General features: G+C 39.4%; 1 long non-coding RNA gene across 1 annotated transcript in view; it reads right to left on the bottom strand.

The window, feature by feature from the left end:
* Nucleotides 1-8348, bottom strand: part of LOC122461086 — a 106692-nt gene extending 98344 nt beyond the window's left edge. Inside the window, exon 1 of the long non-coding RNA XR_006282810.1 lies at nt 7793-8348. This is a non-coding gene — a long non-coding RNA (uncharacterized LOC122461086). The remainder of the gene's footprint in view (nt 1-7792) is intronic.
* Nucleotides 8349-26495: the final 18147 nt, after the last annotated feature.

Genomic DNA, 26495 nt, shown 5'->3' with positions numbered 1-26495 from the left:
AATAGGCCACTGATATCTGATTAGGGCCTTGAATCACTACAAATATACATTCCTGTGTTTTCTAACCAAATCATCCCCTTCGTGGCAGGTGTGTGGAATTTGCAGTTGTTTGAAGTATTTGCAATTTTTTGCCAGCCTGCAGAGCAGAGTCCTAGCAAGTGAAGCTCTCTTAAAAGTGTGTTTGTACACTTCTATTTAAAAAAAATAAATAGAAAATTTCATTAGAAGTGGAAATGATGTTATTAGACTCTTAAAGTTGCACAGTTGGCATTTACCAACATTTGATTGTACAAGTTTAGGTTGCACACCAACCTTAACTGTCTCTTTATGCATAAAGCAATCAGTTATATGATCATACACAATTCCTCAAATACCATAACATCACATACCATTTGTTCTACAACCTTACATATCCATACATGCTCAGCATCTTGTATTATGTAAGCACAAAGCACCCAAAAGTGACAAATACATAGCACATCATACTTCAACATATTGTACTACCACTTAAATGCAAAGGGTAATATTTAAATTGTTCTGGCATATGTAAGAAGTGATTGTCCAGCGCATTCAGGCAACTTTGTGATGCTACTGCAAAGCTGGCCAGTGGAGGATTTCCTCTGTGTAACAGAATGGTTAGGTTACATTCAGCCATTGTAGTGGCTCCTATGTAAGTTTCTGCTCAGCTGAATAAGGGTGGGAGGATCAGACTCAAAACTAAGAAAAATAAAGTGATTGCATAGGCTATGGGACTATAGATAGTACTAGAAAGTAGGCAGGAATTACATGCTATATAATACACACATCCTTGTATTTTTGAGAGATGGTCTAAACTGGAAAACCCATTACCCTTGTGTAGTGCTCAAAGTGTGCTGGGATGGGGACCTTGGAAACAACATTTCTAGCTAGTCAGGCAAATCACTGAAGGGTACATGTTTTTAGTACTGTCTTGGGAGACCAGTCAATCAGAGGGGGCTTTCCCCACTGCCCACTTCCTCAGAAAGAGAAGCCAATCAGGGCTTCTGCAGGAAGTAGGCAACTCTCTTCCATTCCGAAGCAGATATTTGCATAGGGGAGGAGGGTGTAGAACAATCCTGTCAGCTCTGCTTCCTCCCCTCCTGTAAGCAACATAACAGCTCCTCTGCAACACCAAGTCTTGGAAGAGAGAAAAAGGGGACCCTGCCTGGGAGAAGAGGGTTAGTAACTCCAGGAGCTGCAGAAGTGAGACTGAACTGATAGGGGGATGGTAGGGACAGGTTTGATTTGGGGGTTGAGGGAACAGAATTAATTGCTGGACAGAAGCACAGGTAGATGTGGGGTGATGAAAGATGCTGCCCCCAACACACACACACACACACACACACACACACACACACACACACTTGTGCTATACGACCAAGGTCTCACAACACCACTTTTCTAGAAGATAGATACTTTCCTACTGGTGAAATGGAAGTGTAAAGAGGAAAGTGATGGGTCATCATAATGAAGTTATCATGAAATTAAAAGTAATGCCCATCTTAAAAACATTAATAGCAAAGTTATTTATTATCATCAATGTAAATTGTTAGTGAAGTGGAATCAGTATTCCAAGTGCCTAAAACATTAAAAAAATTATATACTATTTCTTCATTTCATGTTAAGATTACGACGGTTTACTTTACTCTCAGAGTGGCTTATGATGTTGTATGTAGTGTAATGGAAATGAAGTCCATGTCTATCTTTTTGAAGTAAGAATGAGAAAACACAGGTGGTGATCTCTAGTTACTATTAGAGTGTTCTATTTGCTGTGTGTTGTAGAAACAGACAAACACACCAAAAATGCGCATCTATATTAACCAAACAACAATAATAATTTTTTCTATTGTCCTGAATAGAAGACATTTGAATGATATTTTTGCTATTCAGTAACAAGAAAACAAATGAAATGAAAAGGATCCCAAACCCTAGATTACAAAGAAATCCCATAATGAGACTGATAAAACTGGTCAAAGCCATCAGTGCAGGTGAATGCTTCATTTCTCTATATAGCTTAACTGATGTACTGAAGGTTATGAGCGAAACACATCTGTGGCTCTAGTCTCATCCCTCTCCAGAGCAGAGGGCCAATCATTCTGAATTGCTGGGTTTGTGATGTTCTATCTATTAAGGAGAAAAGTGTGTTCAGAATACTTTGCAAAAGTATATTTTAAAAACCAGAATCAATGGAATAGGGCATCTCTACAGTGTTACTGGCTTTAAGAAACTTAGTCCTTTCCCCATGGACACAACAAGATTTTTTACATAGGGCAAAGATTTAGACCATATCCCAGTGTTGGAATATGGTTGTCATATCTACAGTCAGATGTCCCCATTCATTTATCCCAACTTTAGATCATGAGAGGTATCAAGTTTTCTTCATGATCTTGGCATGATTCTAGTTATGACAAAGCCTGAGGAAGGACTTGAGAGATCAGATTAAAAAAAAAAACAGATTCCTAGCTGGTGTAAATGTGTACTCCACTTTACACTAGCTGAGGATTTGGATCACTATAAAGAGGTAGGGCAGAGACTGATTTATAGAAATGGATATCAAGGCTCCTAAAATTCTGGAGCTGTGAGAGAAAAATGGAAAAATAAGATACAGATATTGGATTCTATAGAGAAATTTCAGGGAAGGGAAATTTTGGAGTGATATTTTTAAAGACGGTCCAACCCAGCTAATACTTGCATAGAAGATTTCTGGACACTGTCAAAAGAGTACACAATTGCTAGAAATTCATTTTATTCTATAAATGTGCACATACATTTGTCAGGAATATGCAAATAGAATTTACATGCACAGACAGTGGCAGAAATTGCATTTGTAAGTGACTGGTTGCACAAATTTGGGTGCTCACAAAGGGAAGCCATATTTTGAAAATGTGTCCCTTGTTGCCTGAAGGGGAAAAAGTCTGTGGTAAGTTTAGAGTATATTACCTTAGTAATATAGCTTAGAAGTATGATGGACGTTTTCAGTATAAAGTACTTGCTCATGGATCCAAATTATTTAAGACAAATATTGACTACTCATTTCTTAAATGTTTTAATTATTTTGAATAATTTGATACTCTAGTAAATTAATGCTAAAGCATTTCTCGGTTTGTGCCAACTCAGTGCTTCCCAGTAGGAAGTTAGTCCATCTTTGCAAGCAAGCTTTCTTTCTCAGTAGGCAGTCCATTTCTGTAGAGTGCCATTAAGTTAATTTCAAAAAGAACCAGTAAAGGTATATGGAGCAGGCAGTAATAGCATGGAAAATATCCAAAATTACTAGACCCCAGCAACAGAACTTAGATGCCATTTTCATGCACTAATAATTTGTAGTTTACATATTGAAGGCAACTATAAACTGACTACTTTCTTGGTTAAGGCATGCAGGTAATTGCAAATACATTGTTAGCTGCCTACCTTTCAATATTTGAGAACAGAGCTTCTTAAAAAAAATACAATTTACGGATCATTATCGGAAAGCTCTCTCTCTCTCTCTCTCTCTCTCTCTCTCTCTAGCTATTTACAATAGAGAGGTTCTGGCTCACCAAGATTATTTAATTTACTTGTTATCCAAATGTGAAAAATATATGGAGCAGGCTTTCAAGCTAATTTCTATATCTAGATATTTTAAAGTGCTGTGTAATGTTGCAATCAGTTTAGGTGAATTACTGTTCTAGGAATGTATAATTTCTGTGTATATCTAAGGATATTCATATTCACATGAAAAATTCCAAAACAGTAGAGTTCTACAAAAACATTTATTTTGGTGTAGAAATAAATATATGGGCACAAAAATAGGTGCAAAACAATATTGTTTACTTCTAAGAATAAGCTAAAAGAATCTCAAGTATTTGAACTTTGTGTAACATGTGTCATGGAATTTCCTGCTGCTTCATAGATTTCCATGAGGAATTTGGTATTTTCACTTCTATTTCATCCCTAACAGCTATTATTTGGATGGCTTTCATAAGAAACCCATTGCTGTAAATCCCTGGAGCAAACAGATCTCCTGTTTAAACTGAAGGCTTAAAAAAAAAAGAAAGAAATCTTTCACTATTCATGAAAAATATCAATATTATGGCATTCAGAACAATTGTTATTGTTCAGCCTACTTGTGATGATATCATGTAGGACAAAATAAATATTTTAGACCAGATCCTCAGCTGCATCAACTTCAATCACCAGTCAGGCCCTATATTCACCACAATAGCTTGTATGTAAGGCAAACAAAAGAGGTTAATGAAAGAAAATCCTGACATATTTCTGACAGTCAAAGTTCTCATATTTTATATAAATAGCACCAGCTAGTTATATTTCTTTCATTACCCAGTTGACACTTCAGTAAGGATCCTGGTATGTGCCTCAGGGTCCTAGGCACTAGTTATACAAATAAATAAATAAAATAATAATGCCCAAGTAGAAGGGCTTTTTGTAGAAGACATACATGAGTGAGGCAGAAAGGGCATATAATCCTTCCCCCTCCCCACCCTGCTCCCATTATACAGGCAGGGTGCCTAACACCCATTAGGTGTTTTATTATGCCCTTACTATAGTCACTTCTACATTGCCGCTTGATTGGATAATGGACACTGACTGCTTGTGCTCCCCTCCTCTCTGTGAAAATTGTGGAGTGGATCTGCCTTATTTGTGGAGCCACTGACTGAATCTTGCCATTTGCTTTGCCTACCCAGAACTACCCTCCACACTCTGGAACCACATACAGATTCTTGTTGAACACAGATCAGATCACAGGCTCCTACACAATAGAAACAACATTTCCACTGAATGTTAGGCCTTTCACTGCCACAAGTTTTAGCCCTTTGTGATATAATTGGTATTACAATGTCTATAGCCAATATTAACCAATACACTTTCAAGGATCAGTTTTATTATGCCCTTTTTATGGCACTGTTTGAGAGACATCACAGGGAATCTGAATTTTTTGAGGTACTCCCTTCCTGCCTGCACACACATCCTCCTTCCCGTACCAAAAAAAAGTCTGTAGTGAAGAAAGGCAGCTGGTATAAACAGGGTAGCCTACATCTTGCTGAACATGTACAAAATGGATTTTGGGATTAAAAATGTAAGGATTAAAAACAGAAGCACTAACTCATATCCCTCCCATAGGGATGCCCTGCAGGCAATGGAGGAAACCTAGTAAGTACAACTAAAATTGGATTTAATAATTGCCACTAATAAAGGGGCAAGCCTATATGACAATTGACAAAATGAATTGCTCATGGCACATTAGCAGTGTATTAGATAACAGGCACAGTAACTAAATTATTATTAAAACAACTATATAGTAAATATGTATACTATACCACAATAATGCCTTTTTAAAAATCTGTTAGTTATGTCTCCTAGCAATTATGTTTATTGTCTTATGCAGTTTTTTAAAATCAAATCCAATAAACATATTTCTTATTCCATAAAAGGTTTTTGATTGGTCTTATTTTTTCAAATGGTAAATGAAAGAATGATGTCATACAGCAGCATTAAATAGTATTAAACAGACCATAACTAACATTAGCTGTATAAATTATACATAAACTGACATTTATGCACTTTGTGAAGAATTGCTTCATGGGTTATGCAATCTTTTCCAAAACACATTCCAAAGAATAACATCACTGGTTATGTTTCATAGCTACAAATTGGTAACTAAATTAGCATTCATTTATTAAGTTTACATAGAGAACTCTTCTCATTCAAATACTTCTAGTTTATAATTTATTTTTATCTGAGGCATAATTTTTCATGTCATGTTTTTGCCAAAGTCAATACAACTTGAGCCAAACTCTATTCCTGGTCCTGCATTTATACCCTCCTCCTCTTGGCTACTTACATAGATGTGTGTTTTCTAGCTGGGAAAGTAAACAAATTAGTCTGGTTCATCAAAATAATCTTCATCAAAATTCACTATCAAGTTTAGGACTCTATTCATGCACACGAGAAAGGCTTTTGCATATAACTAAGAGAGGCAAGATCTTTCACAGAAGAAAGTCTGCAGATTTCACTTTTGATGCAAAATAAAAAACTCTTCCTGAAAAATATCAGGATGGTAAGGTATCAAAGTAACTTTTTTTTTACATAAGTAGGTAACATGTGCATACGATAACAGACATACGATCATGTGGAATGTGAAGATTTGGACCTTGTGCACAAAAACAGACAAACCAAGAGTACAATCCCTTGTACTCACAGGTAATGTTCAATATGAGCAAGTATCAACAGTGATCCATTCCTGTATTAGTACAACACTAAAGTCTCAATATGAATTTTCCATTTGTATCATGTTAGCCCATCATGATAAAGAAGTTACAAGGAACACAGCAAAATGGACAGTCTAAAATCATCACTTAGCCTTTGCTATTATAAGGAACAGAAGTTCAACATACTGTGCCAGTTTAATAGGCCATTCATTTTAAATACATGGATCATTATTGTTTTGGATAATAATTCAGAAACTTATCCAAACTACTTTTAAAGGAACCTCTTGCATAACCCCTAAAATCAATATGTACTGCAAAATAGTAAGTGCCAAAATAGTATGGATTTAGAGGGGAACTAGGTAAAAACAATATAAAATATATGTATATGAAAAGTGCTGTACACCTCTGGGAAGCAGAGTCTAGAGGAAAGGGGTCATGTTTTAACCAACAACAAGTTTATATAACAGTTTTTATAATAATCCAATTTCTATATGCTCATAACTTTCCAGTCATTCTCATCTTGGGCTAAAGTTTGATTGAGAAATTCTGCTTGAAGATTATTTTTAAAAATTGAAGCAAAATCTTTTTAGTCCCTATTGAATTCTTGGAAAGTGAATCAAACCCATGTTTCCCATTGTACAATAGACAAATAGAAATAATGTTGGTTGAACTATGTTTCCATCTAAGTATTTCTTATGTGCCCATAGCTCTGGTAGCTGTATGCTTTGAACAAGGCTAGAGCAAATAAGACCCATATGGTCTTGATGCAGAAACTACTGGCCTGTGTTATGCTGGAGGTCAGACTACGTGATGAGAATTATCGATTCCTTTTTGCCTTAAAATCCATGGAACATGGCTAAAGTTTCAAACTTTTCAGATATAGTTTTCATGGAGTGGTTGGTTGGTTGCATGGCAGGGGGGAAGAGTTAAAAAGTTAGAGCTATAAGCAATTGATTTTTTTTTATGCTCAGTAGCATCCAAGGTATTTCACACAGCTTAATGAAACCATATTATGTTTGTAATGGAATGCACATTCTTTCCAACTGACCTGGGCTGGGAGAAGGGCTACTGCTCTGGTGGACAGTTTGCATGAGAGGGGTGTCAATGAACGCAAAGCAACATTCTCCAGAACACAGTTAATGTCAAGAAAAGAAGTTAGCAGGTTTGGAAAAGACCAAGGACTTCTGTGTTTTGTAAACTATCGTCTATAATATTCTACAAGAGAAAGATTAGTATTTGAAAAAGTTAAGTTTCTTTCATTTCCTTTGCAAATGTATAGCTGTCAATCTAAAGACAGCTGCTGCCTTCTTAGGCTGGATTTGCAGAAAATTATCTCCAGCCAAACAATAGCAGCAATAATAATTTGAATTAACAGTTCTACCACCCTATTTCCATAAATCAGGACTGAACTTCAAAACCTAATGAGCCCTTTTATTCTAAATGCACTGAGAGGTACCCCCGACTTGGAGGTGTGGGGGGAAGGAAAAAGAAGATATTCAATATAAACAAACTGCTAATATGGCTTCAAGACAAGGGCCAAAATTTTCAGATTTAGACTCAGTGCTTACCTTTCTGTTGTTCGATTTAGCTGCCACCTCAGTATCCTTCTGACTGGTTGGGTAATTTAGACCTTGAGGTAAATTTAAAAAAAAATCCAGTTCTTCCACAAAAAGGAAAGACCAACTTTTCCTCTCTGAGCTGTAAGAACAGTGCTCTCTAGTGGTCTCTCAATTAAAGGGAAACAAAAGGAAGCTTCTTCACATCCTCTAGCAGAAGTTCAGACTCCAGGCCCCAAGAGAAGAAGTAAATATTGATCCAGTCCTGCAAGCTCTTCTTGGTTTCGTTGCCCAGTACCTCTTCCCTCAACCAACTCCTGGGGTTAGCCCCTTTCTAGAATCCCCCATTAGCAGTTCCAGAATAGAAAATTATCCCTTTCCAGAATTTTCTTGCTGATCCCCCTCTTTTGGGCAGCTTCAGAAACAGCTCTATAGTCCCTATCAAAGGATATGAAAGATCATTTCCCTCCAGGTTTGTTTCTCAAATGACAAAAAGGGAGCTCATATATACACACACACAGCTTCCCTTCCCAGCATTCCTTGCTGTGAGGTCTACAACTTCCATAGTCTCTCTGGACTATTAGACCTAGAAAGCCTTGGTTCTAGGCTGAACTAGTCCATGTGAGCCCTGTAGCCCCTTAAAGGGCCAGCTCAGCCTATTACAGCCTCCTGAATCTTTATCTGCACAAGTGGGGCAGTTTTCATAAGTGGTCAGCACTGTAGCTGGCCAGAGAAGAGTCCATTACATGGGACCATTGTTTTTTTTTAATGTTTGGTTTCATTCTGATTCAAAATAAAAGCCTTCAATTTCAAAGTTCTTCACAAAAGGGAATAGGGCTCCATATGAAAGTTTGGGGTTATAGTAGAATGCTGATTTAAATCTAACTGTGGAACATTATCTCAACTACTGCTGCATTAAAGTAGGAGAATGGGCTAAACCCCAAATCTGACCCTATATCTGAACAAATGTAATAAATTTGGAGTTTGGGATCCAGATCCAACTGTTTTGACTTGGTTCTTTCTCTGTTAATAGATGAGATGAGAGTTATAGCAGCAAACTCATGGACTCAGACTTTAAGGCCAAAAGGGACCACCATGATCATCTAGTCGGACCTCCTGCATACTGCAGGCCACAGAACCTCACTTCCCACTCCTGTAGGAGACCCATAACCTTTGGCTGTGTTACTGAAGTCCTCAAGTCATGATTTAAAGACTTCAAGTTACAGAGAATCCACCATTTATACTAGTTTAAACCTGCAATTGACCAAGACCCATGCTGCAGAGGAAGATGAAAAACCTCCAGCGTCTCTGCCAATCTCACCTGAGGGAAAATTCCTTTGACCCCAAATATGGCAACAGTTAGGCCCTGAACAAGCGGGCAGGCAAACACCCAGGAAAGAATTCTCTGTATAACTTGGTGCCTTCCCCATCTAGTGTCCCATCACTGACAGTTGGAGACATTTGCTGCTAGCAGTCACAGATTGTCTACAATGGAATTGTAGACAGTCCCATTATACCAGCCCCTCCATAAACTTATCAAGCTCAGTCTTGAAGCCAGTTAGGGTTTTTTGCCTCCATTTCTCCCCTTGGAAGGCTGTTCCAGAACTTCATTACTCTGATGGTTAGAAACCTTTGTCTAATTTCAAGCCTGAACTTGTTGATGGCCAGTTTATATCCATTTATTCTTGTGTCCATATTGGTGCTTAGCTTAAATAACTTCTCTCCCTCCCTGATATTTATAGAGAGCAATCATATCTCCCCTAGCTTCCTTTTGATTAGGCTAAACAGCCAAGCTCTTTGAGTCACCTTTCATAAGGTAGGTTTTCCATTCCTCCGATCATCCTAGTAGCCCATTTCTGTACTTGTTGCAGTTTGAATTCATCTTTCTTAAATATGGGAGACCAAAACCTGCACACAGTATTCCCGATGAGGTCTCATGCTTTGAAGGTTAAAAATTAAGAGGGAATTAGTAATTTTAAAAAAGCAGAATGGCAACAGTTCAAAGTGTTTTAGTTCAAATTTTCAAAAATATACACTGAAGATTTTACATAGGTCTAATTGTAGTTCTATATGTAATTACCTATTTCATGCATACAAAATTAAGTTGTCAATGGGCTCTTTTTCAGAAGGCAAAATGTATAACTGTATTTCATGCATGCAAAATTAATTCCAGGCACAAATATGAATATATGTGCTTCTAAGTACTTGATTGTACTCACATTTGGGAATTTGCACTTGCAGAAGCAACTTCAGAAGTAATTTTTACAAGGCAAATTGGGACCAGAAAAAGGACACTGCAATGTCAAAAATGTGACCCACAATTCATATTAGGTGGATGTAACGAGGTGCCCTGTCAACCAAGCAATCCCCCTCGTGGAGTAGAATGACAATGCAACTGCTCTGCTTCAGCTTTCTCTCATGGTCTTCATCCCACTTCACTCTAAGTGTGGCTTAAACCTCTGGCCAAGCCACTTGAGGGGAGGGGGAGAGAGCATGCACACACACACACACACACCCACCCAACCCCTTCGGGAGTAACAGAGGCCCTTATTCCAAATCCAACAGAAGACCAAGGCTGAAGAGGTTTGATTTTCCTGGGCTTCAATAAAAACCCACAATCTTGTCCAGGCCTATCCTCCTACCAAGGGATCCATGCAGCTCCTGACCCCATGCAGGATACTGGGCTTCCCTTCTTTTAAGTCCACATCCCAGGCCTAACACCCTGCACAAGTTTAGTGGGGGGAAGGATTAACTGAGCACATGTCTGCTCTTTAACCCCTTCATCTCTGGTGCGGGGTTGAAACATCCCGTCAAAGAGGAATTCAGTTGCAGAGGTCCATCAGAAGGTCTATTGCACCACTTAAGTACCATTTAAACCAGGGATGGGCAAACTTTTTGGCCCAAGGGCCACATCTGGGTATGGAAATTGTATGGTGGGGTGGTCTGTGAGGTAGGGCCAAAATCAGGAGTTCAGAGTGCGGGAGGGGGCTCCAAGCAGGGGTGCATAGGGGGCTGAGGGCTCTGGCTTGGGTGCAGGTTCTGGAGTAGGGCTGGGGATGAGGGGTGGGGGTGCAGGAGGGTGCTCTGGGGTTTGGAGGGCGGGAGGGGATCAAGGGTAGAGGATCCAGGTGGTGCTTACCTCAAGCAGCTCCCAGAAGCAGCAGCAGAAGCATGCCCCCTCTCTGGCTCCTACACAGAGAGGCAGCCAGGTGGCTCTGTGTGCTGCCCCGTCTGTAGGCACCACCCTTGCAGCTTCCATTGGCTGTGGTTCCAGGCCAATGGGAGCTGCAAATGGCATGTGGAGACCCCGGCTGCCCCTATGCATAGGAGCTGGAGGGGGGACATGCCTATGCTTCCAGGAGCCATGCAGAGCCACGGCACATGCAGAATGGGGCAAGACCCCAACCCCATTCCCTGGCTGGAGCAGGGTAAGCCCTGGAGCCTGCTCCCTGGTGGGAGCTCAAGGGCCAGATTAAAACGTCTGAAGGGCCGGATGTGGCCCCGGGCTGTAGTTTGCTCACCCCTCATTTAAATTCTACTTTGAGTTATATTTTAGCATATGTTTTGAGTGGGAGTTAATCCCTAAAATGAAAAGGAGACTAACAAATTTATTAGAGCATAAGCTTTCGTGAGCTACAGCTCATGATGAAGTGAGCTGTAGCTCACGAAAGCTTATGCTCTAATAAATTTGTTAGTCTCTAAGGTGCCACAAGTACTCCTTTTCATTTTGTGAATACAGACTAACACGGCTGCTACTCTGAATCCCTAAAATGTGGCTTAAAATGTATCTAAGCGGTTCGTAGACTTTCTGTTGGATCTCTGTATGTATATTAATTTTCCCCCTGGGATATGTATAATTTAGAGCATAGCCCTGCACCCTCTGCCATCAATGGTAAACTTCAACTGACTTCAATGGGTGTAGGATCACGCCTTTAGAAACCTAAAGTTAATTCCAGCTCCACTGAAGTCAGTGGCAAAACTAGGTTTCAGAGTAGCAGCCGTATTAGTATGTATCCGCAAAAAGAAAAGGAGGACTTGTGACACCTTAGAGACTAACAAAGCTTATGCTCAAATAAATTTGTTAATCTCTAAAGTGGCAAAACTGTTATTGGTCAATGGAGCCAAGATTTCACCCTTCATTTTAAAATTGAGCCCTTTAGTCAGTCATGTCCCAGGCAAATGGCTTGTGATTAGTAACCTGATAAAATAGATATAAAACTGCACAAAGTAGATTTTCCACATGTCAAATTATGGGATCTTTTAATCAGAAATGTTGTGGCATTTATGCCCTTTATGCCTATTCAACAAAATCAGTGGTAAGCAAATTCCATGGGAGTCCTTGGCAGAAAGCCCCAGAGGAGTGGAGACTATGTATTAGTATCTCTCTTCACCCTGCTACAGTATTACCTCTAATTAATCAGAACTAGAAAGAAAGGATAGCAGTGGCATATCCCTGAATTTATAAACTTGGGTTAATATTCCTGTCCAGGAATTCTGCCCTTTACTAACAAACTAAATGCTCCTACATGGTGCCTTGCCTGTTCACACTCATGCCCATCTGTTAGGATGGCTTTGTGCCTGCTCACAAGATGGTATGCCAATTTCATTAGGTCAGAGATGCCAAGCTAAGATAGCTTTAGATGGACAGCCTGACTAACACTGCCACACTCATGTTTTCCAAAACAAGCCCTCTTCAAACTAATCTCATGCTTTGAGTATTATGTGGCAAAATTAAACTATCTGAAAAACAGAAAAAGGTTTGGGGGCATTTGTGCTTCAAAAAAGGTTTCTTGGAAACACAATGCCGATTTGGGATACAAGGTATTAGAATATTTACCATAGGAACTCTGAAAGCAAAAAAGTTGCATCACACAACTCTGAAGCAATAGTATTAGTCCAAGCTCTTCAGGACAGAGAGAGAGAGAGAGAGAGAGAGAGAGACTTATTTGTTTATGAAGTACCTAATACACGCTTTTTGATAATTAAATAATAGTGCTAATAACAAGATCATGTAATGCAGAAGAGAGTCATGGTGACCACATGAAAATTAGAGCTGTGCATAGTGTTCACGACATGTGAAACCATGTGATACTTGTTACAAATGACAAGCTCAATCTGGTTTTATGAACCTATCAAGAACACCTAGGCCAAATTATGGTTTCATATGAAAACCACAAAAAGCAGACACTTTTTCCATGGTTCTTCACAAAATTTCATGTTACGCTTCGATGTTGGGGTTTGATTCAAAGGTGAACCTCAGAGTGGGAGGGGTGAACCTACCCGGAATCTAAAATTTAAAAAACAAAAAAAAAAAACCCATGTAGGTAAACCTACCTCCCGAACTGAAGGGGAGATCACCAAAAGGGAGGACATCTCAGTCCTGGCACTTCCTCCTCCCCATTGCAAGTCCTGGACAGATGGATCTATGGTATTTATTTGAAACGAACCCAGGCAAATTGAAGACACCAACATTTTATGTGGCCAAGCACAAGACTGAGATGGGGGAGCAGGGGAGGAGGGAGGAAGTACTTTTGCTTGTGAAAGGGGTGGAGAAAAAAAATACAATTTTTGGGTGTTTCTAGAACACCAATATAGACAGGAGTGTTCAGTATTAGAATATATAAATAGCCCTGGCTGAGAGTATAACAATAGCTCCGCTTCTCCTATCACAAAAGAAAGCCAATAAAGACATTTTGAGATCTCAGACAATAAATCACTGTCAGCATGCAAGGCCATGTTTTCTTGATGTAAACAGCAAGTATAGTCTACTGATTCCACCCTGGGCCCCTCCTGAAAAAACATGTATTTTAATACTCTGAGAACTAGTAAAAAGGAGAATTTTAGGGCAAAGGAGCAGCAGGACATCAAACAAATAACTTTATATATCTCTTGGTCACTAATTTGAATCTAGATTAAGAAAGTGGTGCGTGAAAGTTGTTACCATTAAATGGCTTATGTAAAACCTGTTCAAGGCTTTAGTGTAGTTCATATTGCATCACTACATCACAAAAACCATTTACCACCACACTTTGTTCTAGCTGACAATTTACCATGTCTCAATAGAGGTGCCAGGGACTGAACAGGCATGTGGAATAAACTATTCCAAGTGGTCTCACCAGTTCTGAGAAGAGGTGAGCTGTCAGGCAACCCTAAAGAGAGTGATACTGCAGTTACCACTGCTATATTCTATTGATAACTAGATAACTTCATCCTTTTGGCCTGTCACTCAAGTTCCTTCCACAAGTAGTTAAATCACAGACAAATGAAGGACAACAATATTTATAAAACCTTAACTAAATATATCTTCCACAGGTCACTAGGAAGGGAGATGTGATGGTGGCTAAGACTCTGCTGATTACACATTTAGGTAGGTAAATCAGCAGCAATGAGAGTCACAAAGCTATAGTTCACTTAGCATACAATACAACAGGGAAGAACTTGAAATGTATCTTTCCCATGGAGGTTAAAAAAAAATCTGCTACATTCTCAGATTATCAGAAATAGCTAATAATTTCCTGCTAAAAAGGACAAAGTCCCTGTATAAATTTGGAGGATGAAAGGGAGATATCAGAAATGGCATCTCAGACTGTGACATCCAGTCCCTAAATAAAAGATTGACAGTAGTGCAAAGTGGATATATAGAAGAAATCCCATCCATACCCATAACCGTGTAAATGCAGGCCTCTGCACCAGTAGAGTGCCTAATGTATTAGCATTGGCACCACTTCCACACCACATCATGCCAATAAAGTTACTGAAAATAAAACTAATTTACCTGCCTATTTCACTGGCTGTAAGTGGACTCCATTAAAAGAGCCAGATTTTGACTGCTATGTAAAGTGGGAGAACAGTGCAAGGAACTTCCTCTTTGTAACCGGGTCAAGAGAGAGTCCTTGGGGTAGTGACTGCTTCCTGCTGTTATCCCAGGGGGCATAGCCAATCCAAAGGATATGGGGAGGGTCATAGTCTCACCTGTTCCACAGTCAAGTAGTGCAGCACATGCAGTGCCCCTGAGTTCCATACAGGCTCAATGCCTAATGGAGGCCTGTGCCATAAAAAGACCATTTGAGCCAAAATGTATAAGTAGTTGAGGACTATCAGGCTAGGAGTATCTTGGAACCCTGGAGACTACCACAATACATTCTGAGTGTGTTCAGGAAAATTATCCATGGGAAGCTTGGTCACGTACTGAGCCTCACATGTCTTGTTTCTGCAAATGTCTGCTTTCTTACATGACATGAGTGAACATAGAAACACAGCTATAAAAATAGTATGGATCATATAAGTATCAGGACAGGCAAAATAGTGATCGTATGATAATACAAATCTGAGACTGAGAAGAAATTGAAAAGATCACATCCTTAAAAAGGAAATGCCTCTTAAAAAAATCCCATAGATTATAAAGCAAAGGAGAGTATGAGCACATTGGGCCTGTTGCAAGAATAACGTAAAAGCTAATCATCATTTCCTCTTTACCATCATTGCAGCCTTCAGATGCACATGTAGCTGCTACCGACTTAAAATTAAATTGACCAGTTGGACTTAGACATGAAGGAGCATGTAAGAGAATCAGTCCAAAAAGCAGAATGCACACTTTAAGTGTTTCTTTCCTTCATGTTCTGTTTACACTCTCTCTCCTCCCTCGCCCACACTTTCTTATATAAAATTATTCTTATTTGTTTGTATTACTGTTGAGCCTAGAGCCCTTCACTTAGATCAAAACTCCCATTGTGCTAGCAGCATACAAATATTCAATAAGAAACAGTCCCTACCCAAAACAGCTTACAGTTTATGGGAAGGGAAACAGATGCATAGGAAGGGAGATGATTTGTCCAGAGCCACATAGCACTTCAGTGGCAGACCTATGAATAGAACTCATGAGTCCTAGTGTAGTACCCTATTCACCATTGCTTCTTTGTGTACTGCAATGTTTTAAATCCTGTTCAGGAAGTTGTTCTGCGTTACTTTATTAAAATGATATGTTATTTTGGAACTTTGTTTTGCCAATATCCCCGGTTGCTTAGACTGGCACTCTTAAGTATATTTGAAAACCAATAAAATATCACCAAAAGACATAATACTCTAGAAATCCACTTCCTTCTGTATTTACAGTTTACCATCTAACATACTTCATGCTTCACATTCAGCAAACTTTGATACAGTGCTTAGACTGAAATTATGGTGCACAAGAGTAACATACATTTGCTAGCAATGAACATGGGAAATAATTTCTCTTTTATAATTAGGGGATGTCTACAGGATGGAGGTGCTATTTGTATGTCATCATAGATTATGCCTGCCTTGTGTCAGGCAATCAGTTTGACATGTGGCGTTAACTGTAGGTTATCCAGGTCTGGGACATGTATTTGTTCTCCTATTTCTCTACTGTACCACAATAAGTCAAAGTGCAAATGTTTCCTAAACATGTTATACACAGGGAAACTGTTTGCTAGTAAAGACTGTTTGTGATTTGTTAAATAACTTAATCTTAATATTTTATCAGCAAAACCAGAGACAATCTTTATTCACATGAATTAACTGACCACAGACTTTAAAAACAAAATAACAAAAGAGGCTCAAAATTGCTGCTGCTGCGAAATAGTGGAGAAATACTTGGGTGTTTTTAATTTTAATATCTCTGGCATATTTCTTGATAATATATTAGTAAAAAACATTGTGAGAACAAAGTTTGGAGAGCAGCATCTTTTAATTGAGTGGCTCCAACAGTAATTAGTTGTTTGGTTGTTAATTAACAATTTACTAATGGCTATCAGAAGAGTATGATTAAATTATCTCACCAAGATGTGAGAGATCTGAGAAATTAGTATTAATTATCCAATAATTGATTATAACTAATATTGATCAGTATCACATGACAATATTTTTATGTACCACTTTGCCTTGTGATTGGTGGTCAGTTTTTGTTTGACAGAATCACATACTTGGAGAAGTTAGGGTGAGATCCACAAAGGTACTTAGGGCCTAAGTCATGTTTTTAGGCACAACTGCGAGCCACAAAACTCATGCTTGGCAGTCACCTAATCCTGTAGGTGCCTAAAAACTGAGGTGCCAAATGAGTTTGTCATAAAGGTTCCCTGGGCACCTATGTTTTGGCCTCCGACTCACTCTAGGAGTCCACGTGCCTATCTCCTGCCTACTCTCCAGAGTGATTCACAAACCAGGGAAAACAGGTGTTCAGCCACCTATATAGTGTGCCAGAGCCAATCTGTGTGCATGCTTACAGACTGCCTACTGGATTGGGCCCCTAAGGAAAATTCACATAAAAGAGGACAATGACCTGCCTTATAACCTTTGAACTAGAAGATATGGTACTCACCAAGGCTGAGTGAGACCCCCAACTTAAGTCCCCCTCCATCAGAGGGGAAGGAGGGACTTGAACAGGGATCTGTCACCTCTCAGGTGAGTGCGCCAACTACTAGACTATGGAAGAGTCCTATATGAGGCTCCCTTAATCTCTCCTATCAAAGTTTTCCACCTTAATTAAATATTAATTGGGCTAGTGGAAGAATTAGGGTAGGGCACTCACCTGAGAGGTTGCAGATTCCCTGTTCAAATCCTCTCTCCCACATCCTGGGTGAGTACTCTATCTGCAAGTCTCCTCGCACCCCTGAGCAGTCTTTTTTCCAGCCCAGCATGTGACTTGGACATCAAAACCCATCTTCCCCTGGTTCATGGATCACAAGCAGAGATAGGCATCTATCTCCATGAGAGGGGAGGGGGTTAGCTCCTCTGGTCAGGATTTCCCAATGGCTAGCATTCTGGCTTTGTGGATGGTAGTCTAAGATGCCTAAATCTCCCCATTCATTACATAGGAGCCTAGGCATCTAATTCAGGCTCTGTGGATCAGTGTTGTTCCTGTGATTTTTCTAGGCACCGCAGTGCCCTGCGTGATAATGCCCAAGTCCCTTTGGTATATCTGGACCTTAGAGATCAAAAGGCCAGTTAGGTCACCTATTCTATCCCCTGCCATCCACAGGTTCTTGCATGCTTTACAAGTAATGTATTAGCTCAGACAACATTTTCTATTCCAAGACAGTACACTTCTATCACAGAGGAAGTAGTGCTTTCAACTCCATTCCTCTCCTTCAATTGTTCAGTTGAACAAAAGATAAGTTTAAATAATGCACAAGGGTTTCTTTTTACATAACCCATGCACAATTTATGTTTTCCTTCCCTACAGTAATTCCCATTGATTTCAATAAAGTACTAGTAAAAACACAGCTGGTCAATCCCTGGTTCTTATAGCACTGAATTCAGTCAACAAGTCAATTAGGACTTCAGCAAATGTTCTAGCCACTTTAGGCCACTGGGAATTTTTGAGCTCCAGTATTCCACTGGGGCCAAATTTCCAAAAGTGGCTTCAGAAGTGGAGTAGCCTCTCCTGGGAAATGGTGGAAAAACTGCTTGGATGTTTAAAACTAGAAACAAAACAGTAGTCATTATACAATGCAGAACAATCATCACAGGTGCAGGGAGATACTTACTAGTGAACCTTGTAGGTCTTATTTATCACTAATTTCTATGTATGAAAACCTGAACATGAAAAACTGGCTTACATTCCACTTCTACGCATGCAGATGGGCTTCATGTGCCCAAGTAAAGTAATTACACATGCAAATAATAAACTAGATATGTAATTATCGTTTGTAGGAGCAAATACTGACTCTGGGTCAATACTGAACCAGGGATTGACCAGCTGTGTTTTTACTAGTACTTTATTGAAATCAATGGGAATTACTGTAAGGAAGGAAAACATAAATTGTGCATGGGTTATGTAAAAAGAAACCCTGGTGCATTATTTAAACCTATCTTTTGTTCAACTGAACAATTGAAGGAGAGGAATGGAGTTGAAAGCACTACTTTTTGTAGGAGCAGGCCTTGCACATTGACTTGGGTATTTTGTGCATGTAATGTTAGGGGCCCCTTTTGAAAACTTGCCCCATAGCATACACACAAACATACTATGATTATGTGGTATGGGCAAAAGGTCAAGAAATGCAACCATGGGAATCATAATTTTGAGGAATTACTATAAGATCAGTAAAAGATATCACCTCACTCACCTTTCCTCCCTAATAGCTTGGGACCAACACAGCTACAACAACACTGCAAACTGTAAGCATGTAGCTGACCAGGCCATGGATACCCATGCCTAGTGATGGAAGCAAGAGTTCAACCTGTCAATTAGAGCTGGGTCCAAGGCTGGCAGAATCCAGGAAACAAGCCAAGGGTCAGTACCAGAAGGACAGAAGCCAAATGCCAAATCCAGGGGGTAAATCAGAGTCATAAACCAGAGGTGGAGCCAGGGATCAAAGCCAGAAGTCTGAAGCTATAGGAGAGCAGGAACTGGAAGCAAGCTGGAACAAAGTAGAAGTAGTAACTGAAACAAAAGCATGTGTGAGCAGCCACTGATCTGTTGTGGGGGCCAGGCTTATAAGCATGGCTATTGGTTTAGCAGCCCATCAGGGGCTGTGGCCACTCAGTCACTTCCAAGGGAGTACAGCTGGGCTCATTAGTTGCCTAGCAGCACAGTTAGTCAGGGAGCAGGCCAGCAGCTGGTCCAGCTGGTCTGGCCCCTGACAAAGCACAAATGACAGTCATCAGAATAACTTCTTTACTCCTTGGCATAAATTGTGTTTCTTTCCTTGGGTTAGAAAGACAACATAATACATATCCATTGTCATTGTCAGATGGCAGAAGACTATTGTCCAATTAGCACTCCCATATTGCAATGTCATTCCAACCTAGATTGATGCATATAATAGGAAGGTCCATTCTTTCACCTGAGTAGATAACAATTTTTCTCTTCCATGCACACAAAAGAAGATCCTCAGTAGGATCTTTTCTCTTTCTCATAGTACATAGAGAAACTTTTTATAGCAGGAAGGAAGGAAAGCATGGACTCATGCACCCAGGCCATTGTACTTCACGCTAAGAGTGTATGCATTTCTCAGACAGTTTATGAAAGTATGGTTACTGTAACTTTACCTCTTTTCCATGTAAGATCAAGGTTAAAAAAAACCAGAGAACAGTTTGCTGCTATGGACACTAATGGGAAAGGAAAGGAAAGGAATTGTAGCAGCTAAGTAGAGGTACTGAGAGCCTGGTATTCTTCCTGTAAAATGAAGGTACAGAAAGAATATCTCAGGGACTATGTGGCAGACACTTTTCAATGAGTGGTCCAGCCTGCACTTCCCCCAAGTCTGCTGGATAGCCAGCACATGAAGACTGGGACTGGCTCTGCCCTCTCAGAACAATGGAGTACCATCAAACACAACAGACGTTATTCAGGAACTGATAGAAGCAGAAGCAGCATTTTGTCTTGGTCCTGAACAGATACACTGGAAGGAGATAAAAAAACAATCCCTATACCTTCTTCTCTTACTAGTGAACCTACACAGCAAGACTGAATTTAGCCCATTATTTTGGGGCATCATGCTGATGGGGGATGGAGCATAGATATCCCTCACTTGAAGAAGAATGTAGAGATTTTAATACAACTCCCTACCATCACTACCACCCTTTCAGCTCCCCCAGTGGTAGGAATGTTGTACGGGCTTATGTAGACAAGGTTCCGGTCAGCCACCTGCATTTTAAGCAGTCACATTTAACTCTGTTCAGAGCAGATCTACATGGTGTGGTGCTTAAAAGGCTGGTTGCTACAGGCATATTGTCTACAGTAGTTCTGCTGCCACAGCAACCACTGGTGGAGCTGAAATTATGGTATCAATTGGGTGGATAGTTAACAAAAATATTGTATTATAGGCAAAGCCATAGAGTAAGCCCAAAATATTTTGACCTTTAATTGAAAGAGATCTGTCAACTGGTAAAATTAGTGCAGAATACTGGATTATTTTTGACAATACTTTATATTGTCAATAATTAACATTGGTTCTTATTCAATCTTTTGCATTATATAAATAAAGATGTGGGTTTTACTTTTCTGTACTGGTGCAGTATAGTGGTTTAATTTAAACTGGAAAAGGGGAAGAAACCAGGTTATAATCTAATCCAATATTTTTTTAAATGAACAATATTCTACAGAAAGGTCTCTTCAAAGTATAATTAGGACCTGGCAGAGCAATATGAAAAGTATCACACTTTGTCACCCTCAAGCTATGGGCACAGAGGATGGGAGAAGTAGAGTGCTCCAAGGAGATAATAATCAGTTAACAAGATATCCACACCTTGCCATATTGGTAAAAGCAGAATTCAGATCCTCTGTCCGTTGGTCTCCATGTTGAAAAGAGAAAAGGAGGACTTGTGGCACCTTAGAGATTAACAAATTTATTAGAACATAAGCTTTCGTGAGCTACAGCTCACTTCATCGGATGCATTTGGTGGAAAAAACAGAGGAGAGATTTATATACACACACAGAGAACATGAAACAATGGGTTTATCATACACACTGTAAGGAGAGGTTTCAGAGTAGCAGCCGTGTTAGTCTGTATTCGCAAAAAGAAAAGGAGTACTTGTGGCACCATAGAGACTAACAAATTTATTAGAGCATAAGCTTTCGTGAGCTACAGCTCACTTCATCCTCTGATATTCTTGTTAACTGCTGGAATTAGCCTACCTTGCTTGTCACCATGAAAGGTTTTCCTCCTTTCCCCCCCCCCCCGCTGCTGGTGATGCTTATCTTAAGTGATCACTCTCCTTACAGTGTGTATGATAAACCCATTGTTTCATGTTCTCTGTGTGTGTATATAAATCTCTCCTCTGTTTTTTCCACCAAATGCATCCGATGAAGTGAGCTGTAGCTCACGAAAGCTTATGCTCTAATAAATTTGTTAGTCTCTAAGGTGCCACAAGTACTCCTTTTCTTTTTGAAAATACAGACTAACACGGCTGCTACTCTGAAACATGTTGAAAAGAGTAGCAGTGTCATAATGCAGGCTGCCCCTGCACGCCTCCTAGTGGTCAGCTGTGGTGCCACTGGTCAGGCCTGCCTTGATTTCCCTTCTCCTGGGATATGGATAAGTCCAAGCAGGTTTCAGATATTAAGGATCACGGTCTTCAGAGGTCTTAGAGTGGTAGCCGTGTTAGTCTGTATCAGCAAAAAGAATGAGGAGTACTTGTAGCACTGTAGAGACTAACAAATTTATTTGAGCATAAGCTTTTGTGGGCTAAAACCCACTTCATCGGATGCATGCAGTGGAAAATACAGTAGGAAGATATATATACACAGAGAACATGAAAAAATGGGTGTTGCCACACCCACTATAACGAGAGTGATCAGTTAAGGTGAGCTATTATCAGCAGGAGAAAAAAAACCTTTTGTAGCGATAATCAAGATGGCCCACTTCCAACAGTTTACAAGAAGGTGTGAGTAACAGTAGGGGGAAAATAAGCATGGGGAAATAATTTTACTTTGTGTAATGACCCATCCACTCCCAGTCTTTATTCAAGCCTATTTTAATGGTGTCCAGTTTGCAAATCAATTCCAATTCAGCACTTTCTCGTTGGAGTCTGTTTTTGAAGTTTTTTCGTTGTAATATTGCGACTTTTAGATCTGTAATCGAGTGACCAGGGAGAGTGAAGTGCTCTCCGACTGGTTTTTGAATGTTATAATTCTTGATATCTGATTTGTGTCCACTTATTCTTTTACATAGAGACTGTCCAGTTGGGCCAATGTACATGGCAGAGGGGCATTGCTGGCACATGATGGCATATATCACATTGGAAGATGTGCAGGTGAACGAGCCCCTGATGGCATGGCTAATGTGATTAGGTCCTAGGATGGTGTCACTTGAATAAATATGTGGACAGAGTTGGCATCAGGCTTTGTTGCAAGGATAGGTTCCTGTGTTAGTGTTTTTGTTGTGTGGTGTGTGGTTGCTGGTGAGTATTTGCTTCAGGTTGGGGGGCAGTCTGTAAGCAAGGACTGGCCTGTCTCCCAAGATCTGTGAGAGTGATGGGTCGTCCTTCAGGATAGGTTGTAGATCCTTGATGATGCGCTGGAGAGGTTTTAGTTGAGGGCTGAAGGTGACGGCTAGTTGCATTCTGTTACTTTCTTTGTTGGCCTGTCCTGTAGTAGGTGACTTCTGGGCACTCTTCTGGCTCTGTCTTCGGAGAGTCTCATTTATTTAACAGAAAGGGTACATCTTCTGCGTAGCTTCTCTGGGAGCTCCCCTTCACAGGAGTTTCCTCTCTCCTGAAGAATACCTCCTTTAACTGAGCTTGGGTGACCTTTATTAGGTCCAAGCTTTTATCTACTAATTAATCCTTAACTGGCCACCTGCACAGTCAGTTATCCCCAGGTAGGCCTTCAGAATACTGTCAGGGGAACATTGGGGCCTTGATTCTCAGTAATGGACTAGTCATACTGTGATAAGCAGTCAGACCCACTTCTTGCTGGAAACAGTGTCAACCAGACTTACCTATCTCATATTGAAGGAATGACAATCAAACTCTCTTCATCACCAGCCTGAATGAAGGTTTGAATTTAGCTTTGGGAAAAGCAAACACAATAGGACTAAGGTCTTTCAAAAACAAAACTTAACACATGGCCACCTTAGTCTCTCTCTAAATAAAATGAATGGGCTTTACATTGTGCCCCTGCAGCTCATGAGTCCTGGGTTTGGCAGGCCAGCTAGGGCCTAGATAATTCCAAAGAAAGGGGCCCTGAACTGAGAAAGACCTGCCACCAGCTTCAGATAGATATACACTATGACCTGGTGACAGCAGCATTCTAACTGACCTTGTCTGCTACTGTGAGAAATTAGGTGAGAGACAATATCTCCATTAATCTGGATTCAGATCATTTAGATTTTATGAAACAGGAAATCAGTGCAGAGATTCGAAGATCTGTGTGAAGTAGGGAGGCAGATTCATTCTCTACCAAAAAAAAAAATTCTGGGTGGTCTTCAAGGGTACTCCAAAGTACAATGCATTACAACTTACAATCATAAAGTTGATTACAGAATTATAATGGCTTCTTTGTTCAATGCCAAGAAGTCTCCTTATGCTTTTAACAATTCATTTAAAAATATTTTTAAAATGCAAACCCTAACTTTTAAAAAAATCCACAGTTCCTCTGTTTTAGATGGCAAAAAAGGTTAATTTAATAAAACGATGCCAAATTTCCAAAAAGTGTGGTAGTTCTCTAATATACTGGCTTTGTGAATGCATATTGCAGACATCAGCTAGAGGGATTCTGCTCAGCCCAAATGTTTGCCATTATCTCAGCATCTGGTAGGTGACCTGAAAAGAGGATAAAAGCCCTACTGTTGCTCACAGGCAATAGAGATGCACCTTTAGTTCAGATGATAGAAACCTGTGATTTTTAGAACAGTGAGTTCTACTTCCATGCTGCTTGTACAATATGCACTTAGACAAGTATTTATATTTTTCTTATGTTCATGTCTGAAATGGACATCACTGGATCCAATAGAAACAAATTTAGATCACAGTTGACTTGACATTGAATAACAAGCATTTAAACCTTAATAAATATGTTGCCAATTCAAAGGTGTTTGAATACAACTGTTTTGGAAGTAATATTTAAATAAAATATGCAAGAAAATTCTGACATTCACAAACAGTTTCTCTTTATTTTCTTTTTCTCGAGTCAATTTAATGTTTGGAAAAGATGCTGGTACTGAAAACCAAAGTTGTCTATTTTTCTAGAAAACAGGAATGAAGTGAGCAGTGGCAGTGCAAGCTTCCCCAATGTGCATTGGCATCTTTCCAGAAGTGAGAAACTAGGTCAGTATCCATGCCCATTCAGAATCATGGGTTTCTCTATTGGGACCGCTAAAAAGGTATCAATGAGTGCCAATTGTAATGTTAACTTTTCTGATGTGCACTAAACTGGACTGAACTCAACAATCTACTTCACAAAGGTAACCTAACAGCCTCCAGATAGTCAACCTCCCAATTGTTACCAATCAGAGCTGGATTCATGCCAGTTTACGGAGAGGTGAAAGGCTCTGTATCCCAATGGCAGTCTCCTAACTAAACCTTTGTCCAAAATACTGCTTTTCTGACCTCACAACACTAACAGAGAGCACGATGGAGGCTCGCTAATTTTTCTTGAAAAGATTTTGTCAATGACCCTCATTTACTTCAAATTTCTTTTTGGGTCTTGATATCCTATTGAATAAGTTGTGGGATGAATTCATTTAAGTATTGAGGACAAATGAACATGTCCTACATTTTAATCAAGTCATTGTAAAGATGATCCTCCCTAGGTAACAAGTATTAGAATCAACAAGGAAAAAAATACAGATAAAAAAATTCTCCCATCTTTGCTGATCTGTGAAGAAATGACTAAGGATCCCGTTCAGGATGCAGAAGTGGAAACTAGAAACACTGTAAGAGGAAAAAACGGTGTTACATTGAACAACATCCGGGTCAAACACAGACTATGTTAGCCAAAAGCTTCTCCCATAGCCAGATTCATGCACAGAAGTGTAATGGTCAGGATCATATATTTGTTCTGTTGCCCTGGACAGGAACAGAGATCTATCACTACTGAGAGGTTGTATGTATGGGTTTTCAAAAATGGCAGACTCAGGATGTATGTGTAAAAGATACTTAGTAACTAATTTTTCCTAAGAACCTAGGAATTGTCATCCCTGATTAGATCAGTGACCTGTCTAGTCTGTCTAATGCCCTAGCAGTGGGCAGTAGCTGATTTTTCAAAAGGAGATGAAAACTGCCATAAAACACTAAGACAGCGTGTTCAGCACTGGGAACAGGGAAAGGTTTTTGACTCCCACCTTACAAACTGAAGCATGAGGTTTGATTACCCTGACCATTATCTTAGCTTGCAGAGCTACATATTTTAATAGTAGTCATAAAATTACCCAGTCCTTTATTAAATCCAGCCACAGCATTTGTCTCAATGACCCCCTGTGGTAGTGAATTCCACTGACTGAACACGTATTATGTAAAGAAGGATTTCATTTTATTTGTTCAAAGTATTGGCCTTTAATTTAATCATGTGTCCCCTTACTCTTGTATTGTATAGTTAGTTGTATTCTGGCTGATCTTTTTATAATTTGGAAATCTCAAATTCATTTACTTATATTTGTTAATATGGTCATTTAAAATGATTGAAAGTAGCAGAGGCATTGTAGATCTTTAGTAAAACTGATACAAATATTTTATTAAAATAATTAACTAACAATGGTCAGTACATGTTTATGAACACCTGAGTGGATTTGAAATTTGAAACAGATGCAAGCCAAATTCATAAACAAAACCAGACCAAGTCAAGCTATGCACTATATAATAATACATCACTCACACTGTTTGCTATATATTTGCAGACATGTTTGTTAGGTGCATTTATTACAAAAGTTAGATGCCTATTTGGAAGTTTTCACTTCTGTGAGCTTGTGATACTTTCTGTAGAACAGGAACCATAAATCATACTGTACTGGTCTGAAAGCCATATACCTCCAGATAACTAGCACTTGTCATTAGATTGCCTAAAACAGAGGATTAGCCAAAATACAGAAGGAGAGGAAACACAGACTGTTTATATTGAGTATTTTGGTCAACAACTCAAATAAATTACAGGAAATGTAGGTATGACATTTCTTAAAAGTGATAGATCAAGAAGAGTAGAGAGAGATATACCATAGGATATTTCTGTAGATACAGAAAATAGCTTAATGAAATAATGTTTTAAATCTATAGATTATGTACTGTAGATAAAAATTAGAAATGTTAAATCATTAAATC

Source organism: Dermochelys coriacea, chromosome 7, assembly GCF_009764565.3.
Source record: "Dermochelys coriacea isolate rDerCor1 chromosome 7, rDerCor1.pri.v4, whole genome shotgun sequence".
Taxonomy (NCBI): domain Eukaryota; kingdom Metazoa; phylum Chordata; order Testudines; family Dermochelyidae; genus Dermochelys; species Dermochelys coriacea.
This window is presented reverse-complemented; position numbering and strand designations above follow the sequence as displayed.